Here is a 10,306-nt window from a genome sequence, read left to right on the forward strand (position 1 = left end):
ATTTTTCTAAACAGTCATAGTGGTCAAAAGAGCCTAGTACAGTTTCAAGGAAAGATACATAGGTCAAAGGAACAGAATTGAGAACCCAGAAGTAAATCCACATATTTTTGACAAAGGGCCAAAATATATTAAATGGGGAAGAGATAATCTCTTTAACAAATGATGTTGGTAAAACTGGAAAAAGATTTGCATAGGAATGAAACAAGACCCATATATCACACCATATACAAAAATAAACTCAACATGGATTAAAGACCTACATGTAAAAACCTAGAACTATAAAGATCCTCAATGGAAAAATAGGGACAAACAGGAGTTCTAATACATGGCATACATATACTATCAAACATTACAAAAACCACACAAACAGTAGAGGACTAAATAGATGACTGGGACCTCCTAAAAATTAGAAATCTTGTGCATCAACCAATTTCACCAAAAGAGTAAAAATGAAGCCTACAGACTGGGAAAAAATTTTTTGCAATGACATATCAAATAAGGGACTAATATCTAAAATATATAGAAAACTACAACCCTTCTACAAGAAAAAGACAAACAACGGAAAGAAAAAATGGGCTGAGGACATGAACAGACATTTCATCAAGGAAGACATTCAGGCAGCCAACAAACATATGAAGAAATGTTCACAATCATTATCCATTGTTGTTTTCAAGTGCCATCAAGTAGGTTCCAGGCCATAGTGACCTTGTATAGGGTTTCCAAGGAGCAGCTGGTGATCTTGAACCACCAACCTGTGGTTCAAACTGACTTTGCAGTCCACACATTTCAAAACAACAATGAGATATCATCTTACACCAGCATTAACAGTGACATTTCAAAAAAAAAAAAAACAACCCAGAAAACAACAAATACTGGTGAGCATGTGGAGACAATGGGACCCTAAATTGTTGGTACGACTTTAAACCACTCTGAAAACTGGCATGATTCTTCCTCAGAAAGTTGGAAATAGAAATACCTTATGATCCAGCAATCCCTCTACTTGGTATATATCCCCAACAAATATGAGCGTTGACACTAGTAGATAAATGCACATCAATGTTCACTGTAGCACTAGTCACAATAGCAAAAAGATGAGGCTAGCCTAAATGCCCATCAATGGAAGAATGGTTAAACAAACTTTGGTACATACACACAATGGAATACTATGCAACCCTGAAGAATAATGATGAATCTGCAAACACCTCATAACTTGGATGAATCTGGAAGGCATTATGCTTAATGAAATTAGCCAATCACAAAAGGATAAATATTATATGAGACCATTATTGTAAAACCTTAAGATTTCCATACTAAAAGAAACATTCTTTGATAGTTAACAGGTATGAGAGGGAGAGGAGAGTAATTTACTGGCTACAGGGTAGACACATGTCAGCTCAAGTGACAGGGAGGGCAATATACAAGAAGAGGGAGGATGGCAGAAGAATAATGAAGATAGGTGAAGACACACTAGGAAGGTATGCTTGGGCTAAAGGAGATAGAGGTAAATAGTGATATATACACAACTTTGGGAAAACAGTGTTCTATGCATAGATACATGGACTGGGACATAGGATGAATGATAGGTAAGGGAGGAAGTTGTTAGATGTCATCTATCCTATGCACAATGGAACGAAACAGTGCCCGATTCTGGGCTGACCTCACAATCTTTTGCTATGTTTGAGCCAATTGATGCTGCCACTGTGCCAATCCATTGGGAGTCTTCCTCTTTTTCTCTGACCCTCCACTTTACCAAACATGATATCCTTCTCCAGTGACTGGTCCCTCCTGACAATGTGTCTGAAGTATGAAAGATGAAGTCTTGCCATCCTGGCTTCCACAGTGCACTCTGGCTGTACTTCTACCAACACAGATCTATTTGTTCTTTTGGCAGTCCATGGTACTTCTAATATTGTCCTCCAATACCATAACCCAGATGCACCAATCCTTCTATGGTCTTCTTATTCGTTATCCAACTTTCACATGCATAAGAGGTTACTGAAAATACCATGGCTTGCATCAGGTGCGCCTTATTTCTCAAAATGACATCTTTGCTCCTCAACACTATAAAGAGGTCTTGTGTAGCAGATTTGCCCAATGCAATACGTCATTTGATTTCTTGACTGCTGTTTCCATGAGTGTTGATGGTTGATCCAAACAAAATGAGGTCATTGACAACTGCAATCTTTTCTCCATTTATATGGACATTGTTTATTGATCCAGTGGTGAGAATTTTTGTTTTCTTTACATTGAGGTGCAACCCATACGGAAAGCTGTGGTCTTTGATCTTCATCAATAAGTGTTTAAAGTCCTCTTGGCTTTCAGCAAAGCAAGGTTATATCATCTGCATATTGCAGGTTGTTAATGAGCCTTCCTCCAATTCTGATGTCATGTTTTTCTTCATATAATCCAGCTTCTCTGATTATTTGTTCAGTATACAGATTAAATAAATATGGTGAAAGAATATAACCCTAGCACACAGCTTTCCTAATTTAAACCATTCAGTATTCTTTTGTTCTGTTCATCTATGTATAGGTTCCTCATTAGCACAATTAAGTGTTCCAGAATACTCATACTTCACAATGCTGTCCATAGCTTGTCATGAGCCACACAACTGAAAGCCTTTGCATAGTCAATAAAGCACAAGTAAACATCTTTCTGGTATTCTCTGCTTTGAGCCAAGATCCATTTGACATCAGCAATGATATCCCTCATTCCACATCATCTTCTGAAACTGGTTTGAACCTCTGGAAGTTGTCAATGTATGGTTGCAGATGTTTCTGTATTACCTTTAGTAAAAGTTTACTCACATGTGATATCAATGATATTGTCCAATGATTTCCAGACATCATTGTCCAATATCAAGGGAGGAAGAATGGGATATATATATATATATAATATATATTTCAGAAATACAAGAGTTTGAAAGAGGATATTTGTACATGAGTATTTACCTTCCATGCAAACACAACTATGAATGTGGTGGAGCATACAACAAACAAAATGAAAACTTCCTAGATGTTACCCCAAATATCTTAACATAATGAGTTGATGGGCCTGGTGGCTCAGGACCATAGACTCAGGGAATACCATGGTCAATTGGCATAATAACATACTCTACAAAATAATGTTCTACATCCTGCTTACGTGAGTAGCATTTGAGATCTTGCAAGCTCATGAGCAGCCTTTAGAAGTGCAGCAATTGGTCACTCCCATGTGTGGAAGAAAGACATCTGATAAGAACTGAAGAGGCTTAAAATCAGTTAGTCCAATATACTAATGGAACATGTGAACATCAGTCTCCACAACTCTGAGACCAGAAAAAGTACCCAGCTACCACTTCCCTGAAAGAGATTACATTAGAGGATCCCACATAGAGTGGGCAAAAATGTGGAACAAACTCAAAATAATAAAAAGAAAGAATGAGGTTTACAGGTCAGAAAGAGACTGGGGGAACCTGAGATTATGACCCTTGACCACCCTTCAGGTCTGTAAAGGAACTCACCATTATAGCTTAATTTTCAGTCAAGCAGTTATTGTTGTTGTTAAGTGCCATGGAGACGGTTCCGACTCATAGCGACCCTGTTCAGGGTTTCCAAGGCTGTAAATCTTTATGGGAGCAGAAAGCCTCATATTTCTCTGGTGGAACAGCTGGTAGTTTCGAACTGCTGACCTTGCAGTTTGCAGCCCGATTCGTAACTACTACACTACCAGAGCTCCTTAAGTCAAGCAGTAGATAGCTTTATATGAGGGGACAACACTAGCACAGTATGCTCACCATGGAATGGTCAGTCATTCAAAATCAAAGGACCACATATATCTAAAGAATACAAATAGGAACCACAGGGAAGAAGCAGGATAACTTGTTGCATGGAGGGGGTTATAATCATTGAGATGAAACAAAGTGTATAATTTGTTGAATGTAAAGCTGATAATCTTGTCTGTAAACTTTCACTCAATTCACAATAAAAAGTGAAAAAAAAGAAAAAGAAAATTTTAAATCTCTAATAGGGGAACTGGAGTCTTGGTGTGGCTCTGTGGGCTAATGCGTCAGACTGCAAAGTCGTTTGAACTGCAAGGTTGGTGGGTCGCTATGGGTCAGAATCAAGTCGATGGGACTTAACAACAATAGGGGAACTAGCTGTGGAGTTTTATAAAATACTGATGATGGCTCTTAAGCATATGAAAACATTCTCTTCCTCTCGTCTAAAAAAAGAAAGGCAAGACTACTCTGGATGGTTTTTCACCTATCAGACTGGAAAGTCTATAAAAGCTGGACATAGAATTCTATCAATACCTAGTTCTCTATTTCTGAGAATTTGGAGAACACAATTCCATATGTTCTGAACATAGGTTTGGCATAGGGCACATTCTACTTCATAAAATGCAATCAGAAGTAACATTTCCTCTGAGCCAAACCATTTATAGTGCTATTAAAGTGATTCCAGGTGGCACAGTGGCACAGTGGTTAAGCAGTTGGAACCCATCAGTCACTATTAGGAGAAAGGTATAGCAATCGGTTTAAAATTCCAAAGATGGATAACCTCGGAAATCATACGGGGCAGTTTTATTGTAGTGGATACAAATTGGGCTGTGAACCTCAAGGTCAGCAGTTCAAAACTACCAGCTGTTCCGCGGGAGAAAGATGAGGCTTTCTGCTCCCATAAAGATTTACAGCCTTGGAAACCCTGTAGAGGGTCGCTATGAGTCGGAACTGATTCCATGGCACATAACCACCACCACTAGGGTCACTATGACCCTTAATCAACTCGATGGCAGTGGCTTTTTTTTTTTTAATTAAAGAGACTCTTCAACTCTCTTCCCCAATTCAACTACAGAGGAAGAAGGCCAAGTGTTCAGGATGGTGGAGCCTCCATGAGCCTGGGTTGCTGAGTTGCTCCATGGAGGAATGTTGTTCAGTGTATGTATAAGTCAGAAATAAACCTATGTTGTGTGAAACCACTGCTGTGAAAACTTTGCCGACTTCGACATACGTAGAAACTGGCATTCTCTTATATATTATTCCTACAGAGCAAAATAGTTAATGGAAAACAAGTCACTATATTTATCCTTTAATCTGCAATCCCACTTCTTGGAATTTAACCTACAGAAATATTTGAATACCTTTGAAATGATATATGTATGATGTGGCACTGTTTACAACACACAGTTTGGAAATAATTTAAGCATCTTCTGTCTTAGTTATCCAGAGAGTGCTATTATAACAGAAATACCACAAGTGGATGGCTTTAACAAACAGAAATTTATTCTCTCACAGTTTATGAGGCTAGAAGTCCAAATTCAGCACCAGCTTTAGCAGAAGGCTTTCTCTCTTTGTTGGCTCTGGGGAAAGATCCTTGTCTCCTTTCAACACTGGTAGGCCCAGCATTCTTTGGAGATCTCCATGTGTCTACCGAAGACCACAGAAGAATCTGAATTACGGTGTTAGCGAAAAATATTGAAAGTACCGTGGGCTGCCAAGATAAACAGGTCTGTCTTAGAAGAGGTACAACCAGAACACTTCTTAGAAGCAAGGAGGGCAAGGCCTCATCTCTTGTACTTTGGACATGTTGTCAGGAGGAACCAATCTCTGGAGAAGAACATCATCTTGGTAAAGTGGAGAATCAGCAAAAAAGAGTTCGACCCTCAACAAGATGGAGTGACACCATGACAGCAACAATGGCCTCAAATATATTATGAAGATAGTGCAGGACTGGGCAGTTTTCATTCGGTTGTGAATAGGGTCACACAACATCTAAGAACGTCTTGGATCAATCTTCACCTGGATCTAGGTGCTTCACAGCGCAGATACCCCAGGTCCAAAGGATGCACTCCAGTCCAGACTTTTATGTTTTTGGTGGTAGTAGGTCCTTCTCATCTCTGCTCACTCCTCTCCTTTATCTTTGTAAGTAAGAGGTGTTGCAGGCCATACCCCAGGGAAACTTGCATTAGATCAGGCAGTTCAAGCTTACCAGCCACTTCTTGGAAACCCTATACAGGGTTACTATTGGTTGTAACCGAATCAATAGCACTTAACAACAACAATCCCACCCTTAATCCTTTTATTGGTTTATCACATCAGATCATATAATGGGAGATCATCACATAACTGCCACATTACATCATGGCCCAGGCAAGTTGATACGTATTTTGGGGGGACATAATTCAATCCATGATATCTACCTATAGAGATTGGTTATGTAAACAATGGCATATCTTCACAGTGGAAAAATATATGAATATTTTCTATATACTGTTATGGAAGTATTTTCCGAGTATAAGATTATTAAATAACAAGATGCAGAAGAATGGATATCATGTTTTAAAAAGCAAGAGCAGAAGAATGGATATCATGTTTCTTTTAGTGCAAGAAAGGAAAAAAGCAGACCAGTGTGAGTAGTTGTATGTTCCTGTACCCCCAACAAAACACCCCCTGCCCTATTAAAAAAAAAAGCAGCAACTGCCAGAACTAAGTTTGTCAAAACTCTGGAAACCAGTCAAAGCAAACACTGAATCAAGAAAAAGTCAGCAGGAGAGGCAATCATGGTTCATGGTAAAGTTCTTGTTTCCCATGCAGGAAACCTGGGTTCAATTCCTGGCCAGTGCACTTCATGCACAGTCATCACCCATCTGTCAGTGGTTTTCATGTTGCTATGATGTTGAATAGGCTTCAGTGGTGTTTTTAGACTGAGATGGACTAGGAAGAAAGGCTTATCAGTCTACTTCTGAAAAATCAGCCCAAAAAAACGCTATGGCTCACAATAGAATATTGTTCAATCCACAACCAATCAGGAAGATAGTGCAGGACCAAGCAGTGTTTCATTTTTTGGTGTTATGGGGACACCACAGGAGTCCTAGTAGCATAGCAGGTTAAGTGTTGGGCTGCTAAGTGAAAAGTTGGCAGTTCTGATCCCTTCTAAGGAGCAGTTCTACTCTGTCCTATAGGGTCACTATGAGTCAGAATCAACTCGATAGCAGTGGGTTTTTTGTGTGTGTTTTAAATATATATAAAGTAGGCATCATTTATTATGTTACTACCAGAAAACCACTAAATCTCCTTACCTTATTTATAAATAAATCTTATTCATCTAAGTAACTATTCATTTTTCTCTGGATTCTCCCCATTTTTATTAGATATAAAGGGAATTCACAGTTTGTGGATAAATTCCATTAATCTTTTAATTCCATTTTCCTATGAACTTTTTGAAGCCTTCTCATATATTTAAGAAATTTTTATTAAGTATACATAATGCTCTTCTAGTTATCCTCCAAGATGCTTATTGGCTGGGGAGGGACTGAGACTTAGAAACATTTACAATTAGAATGTGGTTAAGAATTATATTAGGCTAAGAGGACTTAAAACATTTACTGATAAAGGTCAAAGAGCACAGCCTTCGGTATGGATTACATCTCAATGTAAAGAAAACAAAAATCCTAACCACTGGACCAATAAACAACACTCTTATCAATGGAGAAAAGATTGAAGTTGTCAAGGACTTCATTCTTCTTGGATCAACTATCAACACTCATGGAAGTAACAGTCAAGAGCTCAACATTCAAGAGATCAAACAACGTATTGCATTAGGCAAATCTGCTGCACAAGACCTTTTTAAGTGCTAAAGAGCAAAGAAGAAAGCTTGAGGACTAAGGTGCGTCTAACCCAAGCCATGGTATTTTCAATAACCTCATATGCATGCAAAAGCTGGATAGTGAATAAGGAAGACCATAGAATTGATGCTTTTGAGTTATGGTACTGGAGGAGAATATTGAAAGTGCCATGGGCTGCCAAAAGAACCAATAGATCTGTTTTGGAAGAAGTGCAGCCAGAATGCTCCTTGGAGGCCCAGCTAGCCAAACTTCATCTCTCATACTTTGGACATATTGTCAGGAAGGAGCCGTCACTGGAGAAGGATATCAAGTTTGGTAAGGTGGAGGGTCAGAGAAAAAGAGGAAGACCCCAACAAGATGGATTGGCCAAGTAGTAGCATCAATGGACTCAAGTGTGGCAACAGTAGTGAGGTTGGCCCAGGATCAGGCAGTGTTTCGTTCTGCTGTGCATAAGGTCGCTATGAGTTGGTATTTAACAACAACAACATGATTACAGTGTTTGCACAGTAATCTCAGGGTATGGCTGCTTTTTGTTTGCCTTTTGGAGCTCTAGTAGCATAGTGGTTCCAAATCAGGCTGCGAACCGCAAGGTCAGCAGTTTGAAACTACAAGCTGTTTCGTGGGAGAAAGATGAGGATTTCTGCTCCCGTAAAGATTTCCACCCTCGGAAACCCTGTACAGGGTCGCTATGGGTCGGACCCGACTCGATAGCACTTAACAACAACAACAAAGATTTACATCCTCGGAAACCCTGTACAGGGTCGCTAGGAGTCGGAACCGACTCCACGGCATACAACAACAACAGAGAGTTGAGCCCTAATGCCTTCATGGTGAGTAGGCTAGTAAAGTCACCGATAGGCTTTTAATCCAAGCAATCAGCTTAAAGGAGCCCTGGTGGTGTAGCAGGCTAAGTTCTGAACTGCTAACAGAAAGTTTGACTGTTCAAACCCACAAACTGCTCCTTAGGAGAAAGACCAGGCAGTCTTCTCCTGTAAAGATTTACAGTCTGGGAAACCCTAGAGAGCAATCCTACTCTGTCCTATAGTGTCTCTAAGAGTGTGATGTCTGTGGGTTGAATCCATTTCAAATTCTGTGCTATTCAAATTGCATCTGGGATGAATCCAACATGCAATTTGGGGAAGATGAAAACTTATTGATGCTGAGTCACAGAAGGCAGCAGACCATGACTTTCCCCTTATTTATGGAAGACACCATTCATCACCCCACCAGCTAGATTGTGTGTAAATCTGGGGGTGTACACAGTCAAGGAAAATTCCATTAGCACAGGAATCTAAGTCTGAACTTGGGCAGTTTGCTCTTTCCTTTCTTGCCTGTCTAGCCAGGAGTGCTTGGTGGTTTTTCTCAACTCAATCCCTAGAGATTTGACCATCAACCCTGGGCCAAAGGAGAACAAAGCAGACAAAATACCTGTTGTCTTAAAATGTATCTTCTAGCAGGGGTGGGGTGGGCTGGGGGGGAGGTTTGTTGTTGTTAAGTGCTGTCGAGTAAGTTCCAATTTATAGTGACCATGCATAGGGTTTCCAAGGACCTTCTGGTGAGCTTGAACCGCCGACCTTGCAGTTCAAACAGCTTTGCAGTCTAGCGTATTAACCCACAGCGCCACACCAGGGCTGGGGGTTTGTTGATGTGTGCCATGGAGTCGGTTCCGACTCACAGCGACCCTGTACAGGGTTTCCAGGCTGTAAATCTTTATGTGGGCAGAAAGCTTCATCTTTCTCCCGCGGAACAGCTGGTAGTTTCGAACTGCTGACCGTGAGATTAGCAACCCAAATCGTAACAACTACGGTGAAAATAGGTTGAATAGGGCAGGGTAAACTAGGGAGCAGGACGTCAGATCATCTGACTGAATTCAAAGAGAGCATTAAAAAAATTCATGGCAACATGGAATTGAAAAATGTTATTTTTTTCCACGAACTTTCTGAAGTCCCCTCGTACTTGCAGCAATACAGCAGACACTTCATTCCGTCGATGCAATCTTCACATCATCTTGGTGCCTGTACCCACAGCTATCAGGTGGATTCCAACTCATAGCGACCCTAATAGGACAGAGTAGACTGCTCCCTAGGATTTCCGAGGCTATTTTCACAGGAACAGACTGCCTCATCTTTCTAACCTTGTGGTTAGCAGCCTAATGATTAACCCGTGGCACCACCAAGGCTTCCCTCAGGGTAACCTGACTACCATCTCAGGCCTAAGACTTCTCTTTGACTATGCGATAACCTCAGGCCCAGGATCACTTCGTCCCATTGGGAGCTGTTCGCCCGTCGGCCTCCCTCAGTGCGGGACTACTTGGGAGCAGTCGGCCGGACAGGTAGGTCACTTCAGCGAATTGGCCCGTCTCTTCTCATAGCTTCCGCAGACTCTTTGTTCCTCTGAAGTCGGTTTTCGAAACGCCACTACCTCTCCGCTGTACAGCCGTTTTCTTGCCAGCGCCGAGGGCCGGCCGAACACAGCGGCTGCAGCGCCCCCTGCGGCACAGGCCAGGTCTAGTAAGGGAGTGCCCACCGTGACCGCCTTCCTTCCCTCCCGGAACGCGGGAGCAGACGCGGGCGGTGCTCGCCAAACTTCACGATCGTATTCTTGATTGGTTGTGCCGCATGACGTCACGCGGAAGACTCCTGCGACAGCTGGGAGCTAGAGCCGCGCGTGCGCAGATGAACCTTGCTGAGCGCGGGGGGGG

The sequence above is a fragment of the Chrysochloris asiatica genome, unplaced genomic scaffold (assembly GCF_000296735.1).
Source record: "Chrysochloris asiatica unplaced genomic scaffold, ChrAsi1.0 scaffold00340, whole genome shotgun sequence".
Taxonomy (NCBI): Eukaryota; Metazoa; Chordata; class Mammalia; order Afrosoricida; family Chrysochloridae; genus Chrysochloris; species Chrysochloris asiatica.